The sequence below is a fragment of the Ailuropoda melanoleuca genome, chromosome 12 (genome assembly GCF_002007445.2).
Source record: "Ailuropoda melanoleuca isolate Jingjing chromosome 12, ASM200744v2, whole genome shotgun sequence".
In the NCBI taxonomy this organism is placed as follows: Eukaryota; Metazoa; Chordata; class Mammalia; order Carnivora; family Ursidae; genus Ailuropoda; species Ailuropoda melanoleuca.
The window spans coordinates 60,805,671-60,832,303 of NC_048229.1; positions in this window are offsets into that span (position 1 = coordinate 60,805,671).

Below are 26,633 nucleotides of genomic sequence, written 5' to 3' on the forward strand. Positions count from 1 at the left end.
AGCGTCTGCCTTTGGCTCAGGGCGTGATCCCGGCGTTATGGGATCGAGCCCCACATCAGGCTCCTCTGCTATGAGCCTGCTTCTTCCTCTCCCACTCCCCCTGCTTTTGTTCTCTCTCACTGGCTGTCTGTCTCTGTCAAATAAATAAAAATAAAATCTTTAAAAAAACAAAACAAAAGAGGGTCATGTGGTTTTATTGATCTCTAAAGATAAGCAAAAATGACTATTATATGAGCATTGCATGTTGAATTATTACTCTCTGATACTTGTAGTTATATCAGTATAGCTTTATGTCCCAAAGGAAAAAGTTGCTGATAAAATACCAAAGACTGTGAAACAATTGGTATTAAACCATACTTCTGTAAATAAATATGTTAATATATGGTAAATGTCTTATAAATGTACATATATCTTTACATTGTGTGTTTCTACATTTAGGGGTGAATTTTAAGGAAACAATCTCAAAGAAAGAAATTTTTGAGAAAATGGTATAGTTTTATATGTTATTTAAAAATAGTGGAATAAGAAAACATTCAGTGTAGTACAGCCTTAGTGTTCTTTGAGAAGTCTTTATTTGTGTACATATGTTCATTTCATTACTACCTAACAACTACCTAACACAGTTCATTTCTATAAAGGAAAGTTGTGATCATTTCTTGCATAGTGATCATTTGCAGTTGAAAATTATTTCATTGAATAAGATTTCACGTTCTCAAGGTGCTGTTTCTCAAATAATAGTTTCCTAGAAACAGAAGGAAATTCTTTCAGTGATTTGGGGAAATTATTTATTTCCCTTTGGATGAGACTGTGCATTACTTTAATTTGAGAAATACTATTTATTATAAAGTGTAAAGTTTCCTCTGTATGTGTGTGCTAACACAGAAAAAAAAAATCCTTAAAGGTGATAAACAAAAATATTGACTGCTATTTTCTTTAGAGAATCTTCTTTATCTTAAAGACTGTATGCTCCCGTACCAGCATAACAAATAAAAGAGAAACTGGTAAATGTCATATTAAAGCCATATCAAATTTACTGGTCATTCCCTAAATGAGGTAGACCAAATACATCTTATTTGATTTTACTATCTTTTACTTAAGGTCACTTTTAACTGAAAATTTCATATATCAGTTCTTGTAGCTATCAGCTTCCATTTTTCAGTTTACTAGTTGATCCAGTTCTGTGGAGAACATTTTAACACTTTTGAGATCTTTGGGCGTATGCTCTATAAAATTTGTAATAGTATTACCTGATTAGCTTCAGGTTATTTTCACACAGAATCAGATACTTGTTGTGGTCTAAATGGAAATATATTATAAAATGTAAATTATTAACTCTATTGCTATTAGGATTAATAATAATTATAGCTTGAGTAATGAACGAGTCTGACTTTCTACAGGAAAAAGAAAAGGGATAAAAAGGAAGAGGTTTTTATGACTCACTTAACTTTTTATGGCATTTTATTTGTAAGATTGGTATTTTTATCTTTATTTTTAAATAAGAAAGTGAACACAGGTTAGCAAAATGGGTCAAGGCTACACAGATTGTATATAAGTGAGGCTGCCAAAATTTGAATTTGTACCTTCTGGCTTGAAATCAGTCCTTTTGATCAGTCCCGTGTAGTTCTGCTTCTCGAATCCTTTTGAAAATAAGTCCAAGTGCCGTATATTGTCCCATTCAGGCTCATTGTCCCCATTGTGGGTTCTGTATACCATATCTCTTCCTTTCTCCAGACTGTTCCCACCCAAACCAACTTCCTCATGCTCCATCAGGGAACCCAAACTCTCCTGACTTTTTTTTTTTTCTCTTTGACTCAATTAAAAATAGTATTCAGTATTTTCTGCTCCAGGTTTACCACTATAGCCCACATATATTAGATGCTAAGATACATACAGTTAGGGTACAGATATTCTTCAGATATATTTTTATTATCTGTTTTTCTTAAAATTACCTATTTTATTTTTTTAGACACTTTATTCATCTGTGATAGAGAGAGCGCGTGCACGCATGAGTGGAGAGGGTGGGAGGGAGAGGGAGAAGCGGACTCCCTGCTGAGCAGGGAGCCCGAAGTGGGGCTTGATCCCAGGGCTCTGAGATCATGACCTTAGCCTACGGCAGACGCTTAACCAGCTGAGCCACACAGGCACCCCTAAAATTACCTATTTTAAATATGTTCTGAAGATGAGCTGAATGTATAACCTAAACCTTATAAAAGCAGGTTCTCTACTCTGAATGACTGGTAGAAAAGAAAATACCTATATTTCTGTCTCTATTTCTTTATTTCTATCTCTTATGCCTGTATGTTTATATTTTGCCATCAAAGTCATAAAGTTTCAAAGCAGCACTGACTTCCAATGAATGTTCCTATAGCACTGTTAGCGAAGTCTCATTGTTACTGCCTCGGTGCTTATATATATGGTCCAGCAAGACTATTTCTTCTCATGCTGTGGGCTTCAGTGCACAGCAGAGATCAACTAGGCCTCATTCACACACATTTGGGTGCAGGTCCATAGATGTTACCTCATGAAATAAAAAATTGGGAACGAGATATGTATTCTTTTTATATCTTAGAAGGAAGACCTTTCAATGTCTGCTTAAGGGATGATTTTTTTTTTTCTTTTGTTGCCAAGAACAAGAATCTGGCACAAACATAATTAAAAAAAAACAACAACAAAAAAACCCCCAAAAAACTCCACGGTGCTATCACCTCATAAGAACTTTCTAAGATGACAGTGTTTATTGTTCATGACTATTCTTTGCCAGGGGAGAATTGCCAAAACCCATTACTGAATTTGCATGGGGGAACCATAGAGGTTGTGGGAATGGGCATTGCAGATAGGCAGATCTGGATTTGTATCTGAGTGGTGCCTTCCAGTAGCTGTCTTAGAGTCTGGTCTAGTGGAAGCAGACCCCAAGACAAGGATTTGAGGAAAGGAGATCCTGGGAAGTGCCAGTAGGGAAGTGAGTAAGAGTGACTGGGAAGTATAAGAAATTAACAAAAAAAGCATTACTCAACAGGCTACAATTGTGTGCAACTAAGTTCCATTTCGAAACAGAGAGTGGAGAACATGCTGAAGTTTTTCTTCCAGCTTCCATCTGTGATAATCTGAGTCATACTCCCGAGACCATTAATTCCCTAGCACTTGTGACCTACTCACTGAACAGGTGAAACACACAAACACACACACGTAACTCAGGTGAGGCGTTACTCTAGGACCCTATCAACACATAATGGAACTATGAGTGTAATGTGTTATGGGTGGTGCTCCTCCAGGGCCTGCTACACTAGGTGGGATATTTAACTTCTCTCACCTTCATCTGTAAAAAGGACACAAAAGTCACAAAGTGTTTTCAAAGGTTATTTGGAATAGTATGAGTAATATCCCTAACACAGTGCCTAACACCAAAGGGCACACACAGAGAAACAGCTACATTTCACTTTTAAGGGATAGTTAACAAAAGATACCTTTAAATATATTGAGGACACTCTAAAAATGTTTTAAAGCAGTCAAGTCTCTGGGCCATATGATAAAAGTTCTCGCAAAATAATATTTGAAGTGCTTTTATCTAGGGAAAGAAGTGCTTTTTTGGCAGGTGGCGTTAGGGGTGGGGGTGAATTATGAATCCACTTACTAAGTTGTAAATGTGTATTAACTACTGGGAAAGGAAAGGTCAGGTAGAAGGAGGGAGGAAGTGAATTAATTAAAAAGCATTCTGCTAGGGGCGCCTGGGTGGCACAGCGGTTAAGCGTCTGCCTTCGGCTCAGGGCGTGATCCCAGCGTTAATGGGATCGAGCCCCACATCAGGCTCCTCCGCTATGAGCCTGCTTCTTCCTCTCACTCCTCCTGCTTGTGTTCCCTCTCTCGCTGGCTGTCTCTATCTCTGTCAAATAAATAAATAAAATCTTAAAAAAAATAAAAATAAAAAGCATTCTGCTAAGTAATTGTAAGAACCTAAGAAAAGACTAGAAGAATTATTATAGTGCCACATTCTGATTATGGCCATGTCTACATTGAGCAAGTAGGTCAACTTACTTAACTAAGAGAAGAAATAAAGGATACAAAGAAGAGGAGTTGAGCTAGAAACAATGAAATCTTTGGTTGTTCTCTTGCAGTGTGGACTTCTACATATATCCATTTATCTAGCAGAGTTATTTGTACATTGTATTAGGTAGTCTCTGTGAGTGCCTGTATATGCAATGTCTATGTTTGTATTTAAGTTATCTTACTGTGAAAATAGAACTCTTTGGGGATCCCACAGTTACACACCTTTCCATGTACAGCAAAAAACATCAAAATGCACAGTATAAAATAAACCCCCATAAAAATAAAAATAACTTTAAGACCATTAAGACAGGGTATTTTATTTGATATAACTAGGTAAATTAAATGTTCATTTAGAACTATTTCAGATTCAAACTTAATTTAAGGCTCATCTTGGGCTTGAAATTAAATAGTATAGAGTTCTATATGAAATAGAAAAAAAAAAAAAAGAGAAGAAAGCCCTGAGTTCAAATTATGATTGTGTAGAATATAAATGAGACAATAATATAAACTCTGCAATCCTCCGTTTCCAGGTTTACATGGTGGGAGTAATAATTCTTATCTTGGATGAGATATGCCTCTGCCATTCTATTTAGCACACTCCAGATCTTCCTGTTCCTTATAGCTCATAATTCTGAGATAATTCATTTGATCAGTGCACCTATAGGATTTTTCATAGTCCAATGCATGACGCATGGACAGTTTTTACAAATGAGCTTTGCCAAACACAATACTATTTAGCATAACTTTATAGCATATATGTGTAGACTGCCAGGAATACCACATATGTATTTGTTCATTCACAATATTTATTAATGACTATCATATATGGGACACATATTTTCAAGAACCTCAGAAAAAATATACTTAAGACCTAGTCATAGTCCAGAAGTTGATTGTTTTAATAGGAAGTATGTGTGTACAATTAACATTTAGCTGTAAAAGAAGTGTTGGGGGTATTTGGAGCAAAAAATCAAGAATTAATGGTTATAAATAATATCTACAGATCACTCTAATGGAAACAGAAGGGTATATCAAGGTAAAAACAATAATTTAGAGCCAGTCTTTGAGTTTAAGCCCTAGTTCTGCCATTTACTGTCAGTATGGCTTTGGGAATGCTATTTAACTTCTAGATGCTTTAGTTTCCTCCTGTTTAAAATGAGATTATTATTGTGAGAAGTAAATTTTTCTTTAACACAAGAAAAACAATACAGTATATGGAATGTGGCAAAGGATGATTGTTAATCTTTATTGTACTAAATTTTGGGTGAAGGACTTTATGACCACCATCTAATCCTGTCAGTACTATGAATTAAGACTGGTGTCAACTTCATTTTATAAATGGGTGAATTTGGTTTCAAGACATTATTTTAACTTACCTAATTTTATACAGATAATATATGGCTGAAACAGGTTTTCTTCTATATGATTCCGTTGCAAGCTCTTAACCATACTGCTCTTTGAAAAACCAGGCATACCAAGAAGTAAAGGCAGGATAGTGTCTTTGTTGGAGATCCAGACTTAGACAAATAAAGGATGTTGGCATGAAAAAAGAGAGAAGGAGAGAGAGAGAGAGAGAGAGAGAGAGAGAGAGTTTATAGTCTTATAGCTGTGTCTGAAAAACAGCTTGCTAATTCATTAGGAAAGTCATTTATGTTTGGTGTGATTGGTAATGTAATAATGGTTAGTGATAGGTTTTATCTGACATTAAAAAGACTTGGAAAAAATAACCCCTCTTTTTAACAAGGTTATTGCCTTCTCCTATGTATGGTTAAGATCCATACTTAAATGGGTATAACCCAAATGTCATTTTTATTTTCTATTCAAGAATCTGAATTAACCTAATGTTCCTGAGATCAAGAGGTGACTCTGGAGATGGCATCTGACAAGCCTCTAAGTTCTAAACAATCTGCTCTGGGAGTCCAGAAAGGCAAATGGCTAATTCTAATTGGGTGAGACTAGAAAGGTAATCATGGAAGGTTAGCTTTACCTTGAGCTGTGAAAAGATGTGTACGCTATCATTCTTCTATAATGAGTGTTTTATTGATAGTAGATTTAAAACCCTTTGCTCAATTACCTTTTATTTTACTTTCTCCAAAACTCTCTATTCTCTAGGTGGCCATCTACTCAGTTACCTGTTCCAGAAACAAGGCATTAAGCATATCCAGCAATAAATAGTAAATATACTCAGACTGGCCTATCTTGCAGGAAGTACATAATCAGCAAGTAAAGATGGGTTAATGGGACCTCTTGAATCTTGAATGGGGGTTTTCCTTAGCTGCAGCAATTAAAATGTTTGAAAATTAGAATTAATAAATATCATAGCCAGTTCAACCTCAATTACCATTACACATGTTTGTATTTATTTTTGCAGAACAATTGACATCTAATTAGCATGTTAAGAGCTACTTGTGTAGATATTAATCAGATATCTTTAAAAAATCTTATCAGAGTTATTTATTCAGGTAAAGCAGGCATATGCATAATTATAATTAACTTATACTGCTACATGATTCACCTCTCAAATAATTGCTAGAACCATAAATATACACTCACTCGTTTATTCATTTATTCATTCAATAGCATGATGTATCAGAAATCAATTATTCTCTAAAATCTATGAAGATTATCCCCACCTCCCTGGAATGATGTCTGCTTCTCTATATTACCCCAGAACCCAAAAGTCAAAGGTTTTTTCAGGGTGTGTCCTAGTAAACAAAATTGCCCTTGCCTATAAAGTTTCTTCCAACTTTTAATACCCCTATAACACTGTGATAAGGTTTTATTAGTTCTTAATACTTTGTGTTATAATATTTGTTTATGAGTTCATCATTCCCAGTACACTCTGAACTTCCTGAAAATGATATTGAAGACTTTATTTTAGTTTGTATATCCAGTTCATAACACAAAGTCTGGAAAGTAATAGACATCCATAAGGACTATTAAAAAATGAATTATTTACGGATATGCTCAGTTGTTAAAATGCACACTTTAAGTCTCTTTAAGTAGAGTTAACTTGTGGAAAATTCGGGCTTTGTTATTAAACCTATGGTGAGAAATATGGCTTATTCTTGCCCAAGCAAACATGGGCAAATTGTATAATATCTGACTCTCAGACATCTCATCCTTAAAACAGGAATTATAGAATGATAGTATTTCATGAGACAAATATAAAAGTCTCCTAGCACAGTTTATGGCATGGAGTGAGCACATGGGAAATAGAATTTTCCTTTATTTGTTTTTTTTTTTATGTAGAAACAAGATATACCTCAAAAATGAGATTGCATTTGCAGAAAATCCACACCAGTCTTAAGTATTGGTCTAATGCATAGCTGCCGTCCAGCATCTGCTAAAAAGAAACAGTAAAGTGGAGCCATTCTTATGTCCACTTGGAATTTTCCAGTTACATGGCTCTGGGGAGCAATTTCTTTGACTCTGCGGAAGTTTTTTGGCCCTGTTTGCATGTGGCTTGGAGAAGTTACTTGGGTTTCAGTAGCTTTGTCCTGTTCCTTGTGTCCCAGGAGTACGGTGTGTTTTCTTTGACTCAGAACCAGTGCTTGGAAGGAGGTAAAGATAGTCTAGAAGGCAGTTTTTGTATCAGATGGAAGAAGGTGGAACTGAGCCAATTCCTGAACTGAAATCAGAAAGCAAGCAACGGTAAATGCTAGTGTTTCTGTTGTTGCCCTCACCGGGGGAAACAGACTCTTGCTGGCCAAGAAAAGTAACAGAAATTTAAGAGTTCATATCCATATGAGACTTTACTTCAATGTATCATAGCACAGACACTGCCTTTGAGAGAGAGGGGTCAGGCTACATGTTTAAATTACCACCATGACTGGGACCTCAACATCTCAATTTTCAATGCCTTCTCTTTTTGGTTTGGTTATATGTTTACTTTTTGTTTGTTTGCTTTTTGTTTCTGTGTTCAGCAGCAGCGTCTGAGATGTCTCCCAGTAATGCCTCCCTTTTCATATTCATGCCCTTGTGTAATCCCCTCCCCTCAAGAATCTAGTCTGGATCGAGTGATTTGTGACTAAAGAACAGAATACAGAAGAAAATAATGGGATATGACTTCTGAGACAGGATGTAAAAAGAGTCTGGCTTCTGTCTTGTTCAACCTCTCTTGCTTTCTCATTTGCTTATTCTAATGGAAGCCAGCTGCCATATTGTATGCTGTTCCATGGAGAAGCCCACATGGCAAGGAAGTGGGGATGAAACCAGACAACAACCAGGGAGAAACTTAAGACTCTCAGCTTAACAACCCGAAAGGAGCTAAATCTTTCAAGTGAAAAATATTTTCAAATAAACAAAAATGAAAATACAATATGTCGAAATTTGTGGGATGTAATAAAATAATGCTTAGAGGAACATTTATAGCATTTAATTTTTATTTAATTTTTATTATTTTTTTAGAATTTTATTTATTTATTTGAGAGAGAGAGTGAGGGAGAGAGAGCGCAAACCAGGGGAGGGGCAGAGAGAGAGAGAGAAACAGCCTTCCCTGCTGGGCAGGGAGTGTGATGTAGGACTAGATCCCAGGACCCCGGGATCATGACCTGAGCCAAAACCAGACGCTTAACTGACCAAGCCACCAAGGCACCCTAATTTTTATTTTAGAAAAAGATCTGTAATCAAAATATATGTTTCCAAACTTAAAAAAAAAAAGAATTAAAAAAAAACTTAAAAAAAGTGAACTCAAAGCAATAAAAATAACAGTAGTAATACATATAAAAACAAAAATCAATGAAATAAAAATAGAAAATAATATCAAGAAAATAAATGAAAACCAAAGTGCTTTAAGAAGATAAACTGATAAATATCTAGCAAGTTGGAAATAAAAGAATAAACAAATTTTCAATATTAGGAGTAAAAGTGCAGATATCTTTTTGAGATCCTGGTTCCATTTCTTTTGGATATATATCCAAGAGTTAGACTGCTGGATTATATTGTAGTTTTCAGTTTGATTTTTTTTATTTCGATTTTTCTTTTTATTTTGAGTATGGTTGACGCACAATGTTGCATTAGTTTGAAGTGTACAGCTTAGTGATTCAGCTTCTTTATATGTTATCTATGTTCACCACAAGGGTAGCCACCATCTGTCCCATTACATCTCTATTACAGTATCATTGACTATATGCATTATGCTGTGCCTTTTATGCCCTTGACTCAACCCATTCCATAACTGAAAGCCTGAATCTCCCAGTACCTTCCACCCATTTGCCCTTCCTCCTACCCACCCCTACCCTCTGGCAATGATCAGTTTGTTCTCTGTATTTATAGTCTGATTCTGCTTTCTGTTTGTGTATTTTTGTTTCCAGATTCCACTTATGAGTGAAATCATATAGTATTTGTTTTTCTCAGTCTGACTTTCTGGCTTAACATAATACTCTCTAGATACATCCATGTTGTTGCAAATGACACAATCTCATCCTTTTGGGGGGGCTGTGTAAAATTCAGGTGTGTGTGTGTGTGTGTGTGTATGTATGCACCACATCTTCCTTACCCATTTTTATATTGATGGATATTTAGGTTGCTTCCAATATCTTTGCTATTGTAAATAACGCTGTAATAATAGGGGTTCATATATCTTTTTTTAAACATTTTATTTATTTATTTGCGAGAGAGACAGAGAAGGGGTGGGGGCTGGGCAGAAGGGGAGGAAAAAGCAGACTTCCCGCTGAGCAGGGAGCCTGACGTGGGGCTCTGTCCCAGGACCCTGAGATCATGACCTGAGCAGAAGTCAGATGCTTAAATGAGTGAGCTACCCAGGCGCCCCAGGGGTACATATATCTTTTCAAATTTGTTTTTTTGTTTTGTTTTGTTTTGTTTTCTTTGGATAAATACTCCATAGTGGGTTTATTGAATCATATGGTATTTCTGTTTTTAAATTTTTGAGGAACCATACTGATTTCCATGGTGGCTGTACCAATTTACATTCCCACCAAGAGTGCACAAAGGTTTCTTTTTCTCTACATCCTCATCAACACTTGTTATTCTTGTCTGTTTGAATCTAGCCATTCTTACATCTGTAAGGCGATATCTCATAGTGCTTCTGATTTGCAGTTCTAATTTTAATTTTTTGAGGAACCTCTATACTGTTTTCCATACTTGCTGTACCATTTTGCATTCCCATCAATAGTGTATATAAGCTTTTCCATTTCACTATCTCTTTGCCAACATTTACCTTCTTTTTTTCTTTAATAATAGCCATCCTACTTGCGTGAGGTCATATCTCATTGTGGTTTTGATTTTCATTTTCCTTGTGATTAATGATTTGAACAACTTTTCGTGTACATGTTGGCTATTTGTATGTCTTCTTTGGAGAAATGTCTATTCAGGTCCTTTGCTTATTTTTAATTAGGCTGCGTGTGTCTCTGTGTGTGTGTGAGAGAGAGAGAGAGAGAGAGAGAGTTTGAGTTGTAGGAGTTCCTTACATATCTTGGAGGTTACCCATTATCAGATATATGGTTTACAAATATATATATATTTTTTCCCATTCTGTAGGTTGCCTTCTTACTCTATCTGTTGTTTCCTTTGTTGTAACAAAACTTTTTAGATTGATGTAGTCTCACTTATTTATTACTGGTTTTGTTGCCTGTGCTTTTGGTGTCATATCCATGAAATAATTTCCAAGACCAATGTCAGGAAGATTTTCTCTTATGTTTTCTTCTAGGAGTTTTACAGTTTTAGGTCTTACGTTTAAGTCTTTAATCCATGTTGAGTTGTTTTTTGTGTATGGTGGAAGATAGAGGGGGGTGCCTGGGTGGCTCAGTCACTTAAGCAGCTGACTCTTGATTTTGGCTCTGGTCATGATCTTAGGGTTGTGAGATTGAGCCCCACACTGGGCTCCATGGAGGGCGTGGAGCCTGCTTAAGATTCTCTCTCTCCCTGTCCATCTGTCCGCCCTCCCCGAACAAACAAACAAAAAAAGTAGAGGTCTGACATCCTTTTGCATGTGGACGTCCTTATTTCCTAGCATCATGTTTTAAAGAGGCTATCCTTTTCCCACTGTGTGTTCATGATAACCTTATCAAAGATCAGACAATTATAAATGTATGAATTTATTTTTGAGCTCTCTAATCTGTATCATCGGTCAGTCTATATACCTCTCTTTATGCCCACATCATACTGTTTTAATTACTGTAGCTTATAATATATTTCAAAATCACAAAGTGTGATGCCTCTAGCTTTATTCTTCATTCTCAGGATCACTTTGGATATTCTAGATCTTTTGTTATTTCATGCGAATGTTAGGATTATTTTTCTATTTCTGTAAAAACTGTCTTTGGAATTTTCTTGGTAATTGAAATCAGGATCTGCATTGCCACTGCAGCATTATTCACAATAGCCAAGATCTAGAAACAACTCAAATATCTATAGACAGATGAATGGATAAAGAAAATGTATTATATACATATAATGGGGTATTATTCTGCTTTAAAAAAAAGGAAATTTTACAATTTGTGACAACATAAATAGACCTGGAAGACATTATACTCAGTAAAATAAGTCAATCACAGAAGGAAAAATATTGCATGATTCCACTTATAGAAGGTATGTGAAGTAATCAAACTTAAGCAGAAAAAGGACTGGTGGTTGTTAGGGGATGGGGAAAATGGGAAAATAGGGACTTGTTATTCAGTGGGTATAAAGTTTCAGTTTTACAAAGTGATTAAGTTCTAGAAATCTGCTGTACACATTTAACTTATATTTAAAAATAAAAACAGTATTGTGTACTCAAAAGCTAGTTAAAAGGATAGATCTTAGATTGAGTGTATTCCCACCCCCCCCAAAAAAAATACACAGGAAATCTTTTGGAAGTGATTTTATTTTCTTGGTTTTTTTTTTTTTTTTTTTTTTTTTTTTTTTATCTTGGTTGTAGTGATGGTATCCAGGTTGTATGCATAAGCCCAAACTCATCAAAATTCATTCATTGTATAGGTTTAATTTTTATGTCAATTATGTCTCAATAAAGCTATATAAAATATTAGGAAAGAAAGGAAAGAGATCACTACAGACCCCATAGACATTACAGAATTTTAAAGGACTACTAAAAATAATTTTATATGCATACATTTAACAATTTGCATAAAATAGAACTATTTCCTGAAATACCACAAACTGTCAAAATCGTCATATCATTCGATAATTTGTTGATAAATAATTTGACAATTAAATTAGTATTTAAAATGTCATTGTTTTTTTCCAGAGCTTTTGCAGATGAATTCAGAGCTCTTTCCCATTGTACTACTCAGTAGCCAGTCTGGGAACTAGCACTTGGTCCCTCCTGCAGACTTATCAGTGCCCTTAGGGTCAGAGCCATGCAAGAACAGCTCATGGGTTCCCAAGTGTTCCAAAACAACTGTATGTTGTCTGTTTTCCTGACTGCTCCCCATGCTTTCTGGTTTCCCAGGGCTCTCCCTTGGGTCCTTCATTCAGAAACCTGGGGCTTCACCGTTTTTTGCTATATACTTCCTACAAAACACCTGCATTTGGGGCCACATAGTAAGAGGAAAGAGAGAAAAAAATGATCACGGGCTTCATTCCACCCTCCTGAAATCAAAAGTTCCTAAAATTGGAGAGGAAATTTCCCTTCCCTGAGAACTTTAGGTTCCTGTGGGCTGTCTTGGGCACAAGAAAAAGGAGAAAAGAAAATAATAGAAAATAGATTTCTTCTGCTCTCTGTGAGCATCTAGAGATGTCTTTCCCAATGATCATGAGAAAACTATACAGGGCTTCTTTATCATCCCTCTTTGTCTGGGCAAAGGCCCACTTCTTTGAGTCCATGCTGAGAGACATCAGAGGGGAGAAAAAAAAAAAAGATAATTTTATTGTTTAGTTTGAATTCTTGTCTTCTTTCTCAATCTACCTGCTACTCTTTAGTTTTCAGACTCCTCAAATAGATGCTATATTTATTATGCCCAGGTTTTACAACTCTGTTCAGTGGGAGAAAAACACATTTTTTCATAAGATTTAAATATCTCAAAAGTCAAGTGTTTCCCAATATTGTTGTATGTCGTGCTTTGTGTTAAAATAGAGACATTTCTATTATGTCACCATCCAGAAACTTTTAATATTTCTCTATACATACCCAGTTTTCAAAAGAATGTATCTTCTACTTCTAGGGAAAATGTAATATACAAATCCAGGATGTGCACTAGTATGGCACAACTTAAAAATACTCTAAATATGTTTGCAATCTGAAAGTGCATCATAGTGTCTGATAAATAGCATGATAGGTTTTGCTTGCCTATTTCCTTGTAGGATATAACCAGAAAATGTAGAACTAAAAGTGGAAAAAAAATGTATCACAAGACCTTTGATGAATGTTTGTTATTTTGAGATTTATGATCAAGGATTCTTGACTCCCAAGAGGTCTGGCTCACCCATTGAACTGCATTTGCTGCCTGGATTGAGGCACCAAGCTTTAACTCAACAATAATATTCACCAGATGCTTGGGATATAAAAAAGAAAAGTCATCAAAATCAATATGAGCCTATTTTTATAGAAAACTGTACTTCATAAATAGCACTCCCCTCATCTCACAAGTTCAGAACACAGAAGTTTCTTCATTCTAGAGTTTGTCAAAGCCTTTCTCTCTCTCCTATATCTTATTCTCCTCCTTCCACAAATTTAAATTTCAATTTGTTAAGGTTTTATGCAGGTCAATACAATTATTGAAGGGGAGCGAATCAAGAGTCATGCTGTAGAACCCTGATATATCAAGAGATAAGATAATTTCCTAATTTTCTTCTTTGATTGTAAGAACCTTTAGATATAAAATTCACTCAAACAACACTTACTTATTCTTATTCTATACCAGATGCTGACTTGTGGCCTAAGTCTCTACTGAGATGGATGGATCGATGGATGGATGGATGGATGGATGGATAGACAGACAGACAGATAAATTTATTTTTAAAATAAAGATTAAAATCAAGATCAAGTTCAAGGTAAAGTGGGATGCAGAGGATGAGGTGTTAAAGTTTATCTGATAAATCACTTTCTCTAAACTAGTTCGTTTGGATATGCTGTCACTTGGGATCATTGAGTTCTGATTTATACATAAATCTTCATACAGGAAGTAATGTCTGACTGGGATGTAGGAGGAGATATCTGGGTAAGGGTATGTCCTGCAGGGGAAACAGTATGTTCAAGGGCAATGAAACGTTTATCAGAAGCTATATATTTATATTTATATTTATATTTATTTATATTTATATTTATATTTTTGTATAAAGAGAAAGAGAGAAAGTCAAAATAGTGGAAATGATCATTGGTAATGGCGTAATGGAAAGGTAGGAAGAGAATGAATCACGAGACCCTTCTCAGACTTTTCACAATAAAAGACTGGGAATTATAAGTGTGTGTGTGTGTGTGTGTGTGCGCACACACACTTTGGGGAGAGATACATTTGTATCTTCGTTACGTTCCTATTTTAGAAAGTGGAACTAATTTATTGGATGAGGAGATGCAACAGTGAGCTTGATTAATAGATTGTGAAATGATCCAAAAATGACTAGGGTGATCAGTTAAGTTCAAAAGAGCTTCATGTTACTTAAACGCACTTTTCAAATAATTTCCAAATATTTTATTTCTATTTCTTGGTACACAATAAAATTTTAGAGGCATGGATTATAAAAAATGAAGGGTTTTTTTCTACATTTATGCTCACTTACAGGATTTTTAAGGCAGATTTTTATATAAATGTATCAGAAAAGCTATACTGGAGCAAGTGACTTTAACCCACTGAATTTCTGTTAATGTGTATCTCCAGTAAGGATAATAATATCCACCCATCTGGATCCCAGGAATGATGTCAGGGTTGTTTAGTTGGGATTAGAGTTTGTATATTTCTGATATTTGCTTATCAGAGCAGGCAAAGGAAGAAAATCATTTGAATCTTGGTCTTAGAGACTTTCAGGACTGATACATGGAAATCAAGATGGGGACAACGTCCAAAGGGCAGACGTGGGAACTATGAATGAAACCAGGGGCTGGTGGTTCAGTTCACAAGGTAGAAACAAAGGCAGTCCCAGAGCTGGTATTGCTCTGGAAACTTCCTGTTGTTGCATTTTCCTAGAATGGCAAGATCCAAGGCTTCTCATTATCTCTGCTAACAGGCTACAGGGAACATATATATTTTAAGTTAGTTTAAAGGTACAGATATTAGAGGGAAAGCATTAATTTTACATCATGTCATTATGCAGATAAATCTTTGATTATAGGTTTGATTCAGCAAAGGCAAGTTAAGGTTGGCTGTTGTAATCATTGTTATTTTTATATACTAAGATAGAAGAAACTGTTTTTGTAACTATGAAAGCCCTTATACAACCAAAGTGTTATTCCAATAAAGAAGTCACATATATGCGTTTAACTTCATTCATACGAATCTCTGATATGTTTATCAGAGACTTTTTGATTGTAGGCATTTGATCATTTGTATAAGAACTTTCTGGGGCGCCTGGGTGGCACAGCGGTTAAGCGTCTGCCTTCGGCTCAGGGCGTGATCCTGGCGTTATGGGATTCGAGCCCCACATCAGGCTCCTCCACTATGAGCCTGCTTCTTCCTCTCCCACTCCCCCTGCTTGTTCCCTCTCTCGCTGGCTGTCTCTATCTCTGTCAAATAAATAAATAAAATCTTTAAAAAAAAAAAAGAACTTTCTATATCTTTTAAATCATGTATTATTGTTTCTTTGACAACACCTACAAGATTTTAATAGACTCATTATTTTTTCTGAAGAGTATGGCTGGGGCGAACTGGCTACAACAGCTATATTGTGGAATTTGGTTATGATTTCAGTTTACTCTGAGATCTTTGTTAAGAACTCAGGTGTCAAACTTGCAGAATGGAAGCCCACAAATAACATTAAAATGTGAGTGTGCTTTCTATCTGTCTGGTAGGGCCTAGGAATCAAATGAAAAAAGGCTTAAAAGCTATTACAATAAATCTGCCCCATCCATTTTAGCACACTTGCTGAAATTTGACAGATACCTCATCTGCTTGAAAAGTGCTCTGCCGTTCACCATTTTCATTATTATTAAAGAGTTGTTATTTTGAAAGATTTTTTTAAGGTCTTATTTATTTATTTGACAGAGAGAGAGAGAGACAGCCAGCAAGAGAGGGCACACAAGCAGGGGGAGTGGGAGAGGAAGAAACAGGTTCCCAGCGAAGGAGCCTGATGTGGGGCTCGATCCCAGAATGCCAGGATCACGCCCTGAGTTGAAGGCAGATGCTTAACGACTGAGCCACCCAGGCGCCCCAAAGAGTTGTTATTTTGATCCCAAATTTAATCAGTAGCAAAGAACATGTTCGAATACAAGTTTTCTGGCCTTATTTTGTTGTTTCCCTTCCCCTAAGCCCCACCCAGGTTTACTCTTCTCCGTGACGAAAATACTGTATTTATTCACTGAAGTCAATAAAGATGACCAGCCTTAGTCAGTCATTTCCTGGGAAACAATTGCCCTCTCTTTGTAATTTCTCTGCTCACCTCTGAAAAGCCAAAATGTCCAATACCCTCCCCTCCAATGTTTAGTTAGCTACAACACAGTTACCTCACCTTACCTCTTTATGGTGAGTTGGTGTTTTTGCCCAGTACTTGGAATCATGAGTTAGGAATACAAAGGGTAGAGACCGTTCAGAATTCATTTTGAAGTGGGGACACCCGCATCCATCACTTGAGGTGAGAAGCAGGGGCAGAACTAGTGAGAAAATCTGCAGTGACCATAGACCAGTCTCCTTTTGTTCTCTTACTCCCTATGGACCTTTTCCTAAACGAACTGTCCTCTTGAGTTAGCTAGCTAGTTGTCTTTCATTGTTCGCAAACAAAAACTTGATACAAATATGTTAGCTCCAAAAGATGAGGCAAAGTAGCAGCATATGCTGCCAAATTATTCCATCCAGGAAGATATATATTTTCAGTGCTTTGGTGGCACAAACATGATTAAGAAAAAGTCCTTATCATTGACTTCCAGAATGTTTTCATCCCAAAGTTTTGAGTTTTACACACACCCTATAGCTGAGAGTAATATACACATTATTTGTTGACTTTAACAGATTATTGCCCAGACTTTTAATGTGCATAGTGCAATGTGACATGACATATTAGAAGTGGATGCCAAATTACCAGTGTCTGTTTAAATGCTTGAGGAAGAATATATGCCTCTTTTCTAAAAAGTATTACGTGATAGACATTTATTTTCAGTTGTGCAACATGCCCAAGCATATTATTATTGGATGACAGACACTAGTGGTTTATGGCATTCTTTTAAAGAAATCATTAATATCATCGACAGAATTGTAAACATAAAACTTTTCTGCAATTTTTTTTTGTTCCATAACAAAAATAAGCAATGCTTTCCAAGTCAATTATTAGCTAATGGGTATTTCAATCTCAGCCAGTGTTGTGTATACATATAGTAAAAACTCAAAGCTTTTGGATCAATTAAAAACATTATGAATTTGAACAAATTCACTTAATGAACTCTAGGAGCTAACAATAATGCAATTTGACCTTTATTAGAACATTCTTTGTTACGCTAAGGCTTAGCTGTACCATGGAAAGAAACCTCTTGTATTATCTGGCAATTCGAGGGTTGAAATTTTGAATGGCTGCTGTGAAGACCCAGAGAAATTTCAGAAGCCAGGGTAGATGTTAAAAGCAGGTGCTATGGCATGACACAACATATAGAATCCTGCCTGAGGCCCAGGTGCACCCAGTTCTGTGCACTACACCCATGTGTCTTATATTGCTACTAAATTTTCAGTAGGCAATCATTTAACTTCCCCGATCTTAGTTTCCTCATTAGTACCATAGTAATAAAATATTTATTTCTAATTAATATGCTATTTTGATGATAATTTTATTTAAATAAATGCCATTATACCTACTCTGAAGAGCTAAAATGCATCAGCACTCAACAGTTATCATTAAATGTTCCAGTGAACACAAGGGAGTTCACATGATATAAATTTCTAGAGCCATCAATAGTTACCACAATCCGGATTAATGAATATATGAATAATGATTGTTTCTACCAGAGCACATCAGTCCTGACTGAAAACTATATGAATAGTAGCAATTGAGAATAAAAATTTTGGGTCAGATATTATAGTGCTCCTGCAAATATTTTCTCTTGGGTAGCATAGCCTCCAGGAATGAATTAAAATACAGTATTTTTAAAGAATAAGAACTGCTGACAAGTTAATAAGTACTAAGTAACACAGAATCAGGCAGAATTTCAATCTCCTTTTTTTTAGTACAATGAAATGAAAAAGGGAAAAGCCAGAAAGAGGTGTGTTGGACATGTTGGGCTTCAACACTTATTACATGAAATAACTTAGGTATTCAGGTGGAATTGGCTCCCTTCTGCAATATTTATGGAAGGGTTTTAAATAAACAGAAGAAGGTGGTCCCAGCTAGGGGGTAAAAGATGGTCAATAGATAATTGATTCTAAAAGGAAAATATAATAAAGTTCTATTAGGTAAATAGATGTCAGAAGCATCACAACTTTTTGTTTGGATGACTTTTTTTTTTTTTTCAGTCCACCCAAAGCACTCCTCCCACCCTCTTTCTTTCCTCTTTTCACTGAAAAGATCTGTAATAGGACCCAAGCCCACTTCTTAGTCAACACAAATAAATACATGGAGAGGAATTCTTACTGTGTCTTACAGAGTGCACTAGACTTTACCTATTCCAAGTATTCGAGGCATAGCTGAAGCCTCTTTAGGGCTAGCCAAGTGCAAGCTCTCTATTCTCCATCAACCTCTGTCTGGTCCAACAAGTCTCCAAAAGGACAGGTTTTTACATCTTCTAGCCCAGCTTTTCCAACCATAGTAATGCCAGCAAATAAGACTCATGAATCCATAGGCATCCACAAATACTTGGAATATTTTCATAGGTTGCAGAAAGTCCATTGGGAAAAACAAGATGCAAAGATATCATCTAATGTCCCTTTTCTACCTGAGATTTAATTTCCTTCCTACGCAGACTCCTTCCATATTTCAGTGTGGTACTTCTTTTCGGTGTTAACAAGAATGCCAAAGCTGGCTCTTTTCTATTTTTTAATTTATCATATTTCAGTCTTCAGATATTTTATTCGTCGTATACCTACAAAACAGTATGTATTCCATGCATGGCAATATAATAAAACTCTTAGAATGTACATTTCCCTAAAACCAAATAATTTATCCCCTGTAAAATAAATTTATATACTGAACAGTACCACCAATCATGCCATTTCTAAGTTTTCAACTTTTTATTTTTAAAAAAATCTTCATTTCTTTATGTCCTTCTCTTTTGATCATCCTATCAATATCCCTTATCAAATATTAGGGTTTTTTCCCCCAGACATTACTTCTTTGAATTCTTACATCAAACCTGTGTACATGATGCTATAAACCCTTCATTTTAACAGACTGATTATACACACACACACACACACACACACACACACACACACCCCAGGGACGTTATCAGAGACAATAGTGGGCTAAGATGTGAATGATAGCTGGAAAGGTAGAACGTTATCTGTACTCCTAAAGTACTTTTTCTCATTTTTACAAGTAAGAAAACTAAGAATAAGGGAGTTTCAATAAATAAGTCTCCCAGATCTGGTTGTTAGTGAAAAGCAATGCTATGACTTGAACTTATGTTGGTCTGATTCCAAAATTGTTAGTTATTTCACTGCATCCTGATTAACATTTACAGATGTGCATCGGCTTGAGTGTTCTCCAAGGACAGAATGCAACATTGCCAGTTGATGGAATCTCAGGAAATAATGTCTACTTAATTACAATTAAGAAATTTATTTTTCTATTTCAAAAATTAGGTTTTTTTCGATACTAGTTAAATAAACCCCCGTCATTTTTCTAAGACTTATAATCAGGATTGTAGATGATCTGTATTCTGTTATTAAGGCGAGGGACCTAGTCACACACTAAAAATAAAGTACATCAATGATTCTCCTTTGAAAACCAAAAAGAAACTCAGCTTGCCCATTGCTGTCAGTCTGACCTTTAAGATACGATAACATGCCAACTTACTTATAGATTTCCAGAAATTCAGAGAAGTAAAAAAGGCATTTTGAAAGACTTTTCCTCCTTCCTTAATTCAGAATCTAGCTTGTTGTATGCTTAAAAATCTGGTAGTTATTTCATATACTTGCATTGATGGTTGAAATCATATACCGACTGAAAAAAATTTTTTTTAAGATTTTATTTATTTATTTATTTGACAGAGAGAGAGAGACAGCCAGCAAGAGAGGGAACACAAGCAGGGGGAGTGGGAGAGGAAGAAGCACGCTCCTAGTGGAGAAGCCTGATGTGGGGCTCTATCCCAGATTTCCGGGATCACGCCCTGAGCTGAAGGCAGACGCTTAACCGCTGTGCCACCCAGGCGCCCCTGAAAAAAAAATTTTTTTTTTAAGATTTTATTTATTTGAGAAAGAGAGAGAGCACGAGAGAGAGAGAGAGAGAGCAAGAGAGAGGCGGGACAGAGAGGGAGAAGCAGCTGAGCCTGCCTCAGGCCTCAATCTCAGGACTCAGGGATCATGACCTGAGCCAAAGGCAGACGCTTAACTGACTGAGCCACCCAGGTAGCCCATACTGAAATATTTCTAACCAGATGTATATATGCACATATTCTATATTATAACCAGATTTTTTGTATATACATATATATAGTGTGTGTGTGTATGTGTGTGTATATATATATATAAAATAAACTTATCATTCTATCCTTGTATGTAAACCATCAAAATACAGAAACCCAACAAAAGGCATTATGGACATGTACCATTGTTTCTTGTTAATCTGGAGATACACACACACACACACACACACACACACACACACGGCAGGATCTAGGGTGTTGAATCTTGGTTTCTCAATTCAAGATTTTATATCCTTTCTTGACGCTCAACAGTGAGATGATCTCTTGCACAGGGAGTACCTGCCATATGGCACAAGTGTAAAAACATAAGACACACTCTGTTTATCACCTGTCATTTAATCTTCATAACTACCAAAAAGGTAGCTACTATCACTGCTCCTCTTTTACAAATGGGGAACCTGAAGCAAAGAGAAGTTGAGAGTAACTTGAACAAAGTTCCATAGATAATAAATAATGCAGGAAGGATTTGAACCTAGCAATCAGGCTTCAAAGTCTCCTTTCCTTCCCTACACTGTTACCATACCACATTGCATTGTCAAGTATATACTCTTTCTTCTGCTTTCTCATGGTGGTACAAGAGTTTCAAGGAAGTCACATGAATTGCTCAGTAAAATGTCATTGACGAGAACTGGATTTTATGAAGATCAATTTGAATCTAAATCCTGACTTACCATTGATTAGCTCTGGGTTATCACTTGATCTTTAGTGTTTTTATTGTAAAATCTTGGTACTAATACCAACCATTTATTGTGTTGAATATTAAAAGTATTCAACCATTACAGAACCTGATAGGGTTACCAGGAAGATTTCAAAATAACATTTGTAAATCACCTAGGCAAGGGACAAGCATATCACAGGTGTTTGATCAATATACTCCTTGGTCAGTTCTTAAAATCAATATTTTCCTTGAATATCTGTATAGGAAAATAGTTTTTTAAGATTTTATTTATTTATTTGTCAGAGAGAGAGAGAATGAGCGCACACAAGCAGGAGACTGGCAGGCAGGGGGAAAGGCAGACTCCCACTGAGCAAGGAGCCTGATGTGGGACTCGATCCCAGGACGCTGGTATCGTGACCCGAGCTGAAGGCAGACACTTAACTGACTGAGCCACCCGGGCATCCCTAGGAATATATTTTTTAAATAAATGGATATTTAGAAATATTTTCTATCCCAGAAATTTACAGTGTTTCTTACTCTCATCAGGTGTTTTGAATCATGACTTGCCTTTGGTTTAGCCTTTGCTGGGTGTCTCAGCATTTTTAGATCTTAGATTCCAGATCCTGCCCCTCAATTCTCAGATTCTGGGATCCTCCCAAACAACTTTAGGTTCACTTAAACCCATGATGGAAAGAATCCAGTGTCCTCATGACCCTGATAGAGAGCACATTAAAAGATATTGTGTAGACCCTTAGAATGGAATATATCCTATTGACTAATATTAATGATAGAATCATTAGAGAATACTCATATGTTTAGGAAATGAAAAATATATTCATATATGCAGCAGGGTCATGTGGTTTACACAGTCATACAAAAACACTGGGAAGCAGCTGGTATCAGCATCATTTTATAGTTGAAGAAGCCAAGGCTATGAAAACAGACCACAAAGCATAGTCAAAATTCAAACTCAGGCTTTCTGTCTCCAGATCCTTTGGGAAGTCTTTTAACTCCATATCATGTTGACTTCCGTAAACTTTTAGAACTGTCAAGATCCCTTTATAGTTTCACAAGCTTCACTTTCCCCTCCTGCCCCAGCCCCAGTAAGAATATTGTTGTCTAAAGGGCAAAAGCCCTTTTTTTTGGATTATATAACACTAATAGAATATTAAACATGGTTCTTCCTGGTCATTTTTATATTACCTATAAGGAGTTAGTCTCAAACTCTTTATGAGAAATATTTTGATAATTACTCTGAATAAAACCCTGTTTTAATCAATGTCATGAAGTCTTTAGTTTTGACTGTACAGATGAGTGTAACAGTAGTTTATCTTTAAACCTTACTTTCTGGAGTACCTGGGTGGCTCAGTCCTTAAGCGTCTGCCTTCGGCTCAGGGCGTGATCCCGGTGTTCTGGGATCGAGCCCCACATCAGGCTCCTCTGCTGTGAGGCCTGCTTCTTCCTCTCCCCCTCCGCCTTTGTGTTCCCTCTCTCGCTGGCTGTCTCTATCTCTGTCAAATAAATAAATAAAATCTTTAAAAAAAAAAAAAAAAGAAGCTACCTTTGGCTCAGATCATGAGCCCAGGGGCCTGTGATCAAGCCCCACCTGGGGCTCAGGGCCTGGGGCTCAGCAGGGAGTCTGCTTCCACTTTGCCCTCCCTTCTGCCCGCGCTACATTCACACTTTCTGTCTCCCAAATAAATAAAATACTTTTTTAAAATTAAAAAACCTTACTTTCGTAAGTAAAAGCAAATTCTGACTCTAAAAATACAGCCTTAAAGGATCTCTGGCAGATTTTTCCCTGTAAGACTGGCTTTTTTTCACTTAGCATGATTTCTTCAGGATTCATCCTTTTTGTAACATACGACAGGATTTCCTTCTTTTTTAAGACTAAATAAAATTTCATGAAATGAACATGTTTTCTTTATCCATCAATCCACTGGTGGACACTTGGATTTTTTTTTTTTTAATCTCTTGTGTGTAATGATGCTGCCGTGAACACAGAAGTACAAACATCTCTCTGAGATCCCGATCTCAATTATATTGGATACTGCACAATTCTACTTATATGAGATATATAAAGTATTCAAAATCTTAGAAGCAGAAAATAGAATGGTAGTTGCCAGGGGCTTGGGAGAGGGCACAAAGGGGTGTTGCTGTTTGATCGGTATAGCTTCTTACCATGCAAGATGGAAATGTTCTGGAGACCTTCTGTACAACAAGGTGCATATAGTTAAGAATCTTGCACTGTACATTTAAACATTTGTTAAGAAGGTAAAAAAACAAAGAATCATCCGAACAGCAGTTTACTTAAGTATTATCTAAAACTCTATAAACTGAAAGTTCTATTTTGTTTCGGTAATATGACGTAGAGGGGATAGAGGAGGCTGTTTATATATCATGTTGTTGATCTATTTCCAAAGGTTAAAGCATATCTTTAATATTAGACATGAATGAATATTTATATCTCCTCAGCCTCTGTGCATTTTTATACCCATCTTTGTCCTTGCTCTATCTCATGGTAGAGGTCACAGGCAATGGGCTGTAAGTCTCCCTCATCCAGTAGGAGCTATCAGCCCTATTATTCTGAGGTAAGTTTAAGAATACACTTAATAAGTTGAATAATCATGTTTCTGTCCTTTTCCACAGCTTGTCTTTCTAGACATATGCTGAATAAGTTTTCAATCATTGCCAGAAATTCTAAGGAAGTAAAACCCATTTGTTATGTTATCTTAAGGGTGGTTGAAGGAGTTTTAATGTCATCTGCTGGAATAACAGCTGAAATGGGGATGTTACATAACAGTCCCGGCATAACATTTATTGGGTAACAAAGTCAGATGTAGGCTGAAAATGATAAAAAAAAAAGTGAACTCATGTTGTATCTTCATATTGAATTCAGTCTTTGGTTTGGATCTGGCAGAATCTGTTTTATTTTTATTTTTATTTGAGTAATAATCATCCTTCACCTGTGTTTATGGTTTTATATTACTGGATATATGTCAGATTTACTCTACAACTATTTATTGTAAGTACTAAGCATCTATGTACTATAAATATTTTTAAAAGTGTACACAGAAGTTATAAATGTAAGTCAAAACTACATATATCAACCAGGGATTCAGAAGATCTCTAATACTAGCTTTCTGTGTTAGTAAATTCACGTCTCTAGGTTTTATTTCCTGTTTGTAAATGCAGGAAGCTTGAGTCAACTGTTTTTAAGGCCTGTAATTGATCTAAGGTTTTTCTCAAGAAATTACATTTTATTGGACCCCGTGCGCCAAGCAGTGGACTGGATATTCCGTGCACATTATGATACCACAAGTAGCCTTGTAAAGAAGGTAGTATTACGGTGTTCCATATCAGAATGCTGATGGGCATCTCCAAAAATCAACATCTGATATGTAACAAAATGAGAAAATACAATCAGACCTGACTGTCTTCAAAATTCAATTCTTTTTACTAAGTTAGATTTCTACTCATAACATGTACCAAGAGTTGGGAAATCCCATGATTTTGTTACTATTCTATCCAACTTTGGAATGGAAAGCATTCCACAGGTATTAAGAGAATATAAAACATCTGTTTTAATGTTGAATTCACATGTTAAAATCAGAGATCACAAGTGAGAGGTTTTTGGGCAAGATCCGTCTGGAAATCCCCCTAACATTCTTAGAGGCAGTGAATACTTGTAGTTAAATCCTGACCTTCAGCATGAGGGCTATTTTTAGTTTCTCTAATTTTTAAAATCCCTTTCCAGTCAAAAAACCAGCCTAGAAATGCCCCAACTAATGATCTGAGTTAGAGGAACTCAGCAGAGACCAAACATTATATTCTATGGCACCGTGTTGCCTTTTCCTACTTCACTTTATTTTTTTTTATTTTTTTTTTGCTGCAGTGAAAAATGATTCATATAAAGGAAACTAAAATAGTAAAAAAAAGAAAGAAGCCATGAGAAAAACTGCTTCACAATTTCCAGTCCTGGCTGGGGATCGGGGAAATTGAAAACAGGCCAAGAATGCTTACTTTTCAGCCATGCCCTAGAATTCGTTGTGGTTTCAGTACAAGAGAATCATTTTTGTGAAGGAGAGCGACAAGGAAACTGTGAGATCACATTTCTTTCCCTTGATCAGGAGCGGAAGCATTGTGAAGGGATCAGGGAGTCCCTCAAAAAGCACCTGAAAGAAACTGATTATAAGAAACATAAAATACACTGGCTTCCTCCTTACCTACCTCCCTGCTGCCTCCACCCTCAGTTCCAGGGTCAGTGGAAAGAGGCATTTGAGTTCTATGGAAGATGTATTCAGTAACAAAAGAACAAGATTGAGCCTTGATAATTCAGAAAAATGAAACTTGGAGAAGGTTAAGCTTGCTATTTCTGGGAACAGGCATTCCTTCCAGAATATACACGAAAGTTCTGGGGACATCGCCCTCTTTGTACTCCTAATAGAGAAAGCACTTTGCTTTCACTGAGTTAGACTTTCATTACTTTTTTCCCCCCATTCTTTGCCCTAATCTAAGGATTGGGGGGGGGGTAAAGAAAGAAAGAGGGAAGGAAAACACAAAGTGCTCCTTATTTAGCATTGTGGGGATTCCTTTTGTGTGTCTGAACCATTATTGTACAGAAAACATGCCAACCCCACCACTTAGAGTAAGAAAATACTGTTGAAGGCTTTCCCACTTCTACCACAACCATCTCCTCCCCACCCAAGTCATTGGTGAGACTGTCAGTGTATATGGATTTGTTAAGCTCAGTTCTTGTAGCAGCTATATCAAATATCACTGATATTCCTTTAGAAACATTTCCACCCGAAGAGCAAACTCTCAGACTCACTGAGTTATTCACAGTTTTGAAAAAAGAAATTCTTTATGATAACATAAAAGGGTTTTGCCAAACACACCAACCCTTGGAATAAAAGATTAATGGGACAAGAGGAGTAGAGTGAATTAGGAACGCTTCCCAAATTTACTTACTGTGAATTGATATGGTTCCAAACTCTTGTCAGGATTCTGTAAACATTATGTCCTTACTACTGGGAAATAGCTATCACTGGTGCTGAGTTGGAGAATTCTGGAAGGCCAAGGTAGATATCTAGTCATTCCTCTCTGGCACAGTAGGGAGTTTGGATTAAGAGGCATGGCTTAGAAAACAGGTGGAGGTCCCTTAAAAAGTTAAAAATTGAGCTACCGTATGATCCAGCCATTGCACTCCTGGGTGTTTACCCCAAAGATACAGACGTAGTGAAGAGAAGGGCCATATGG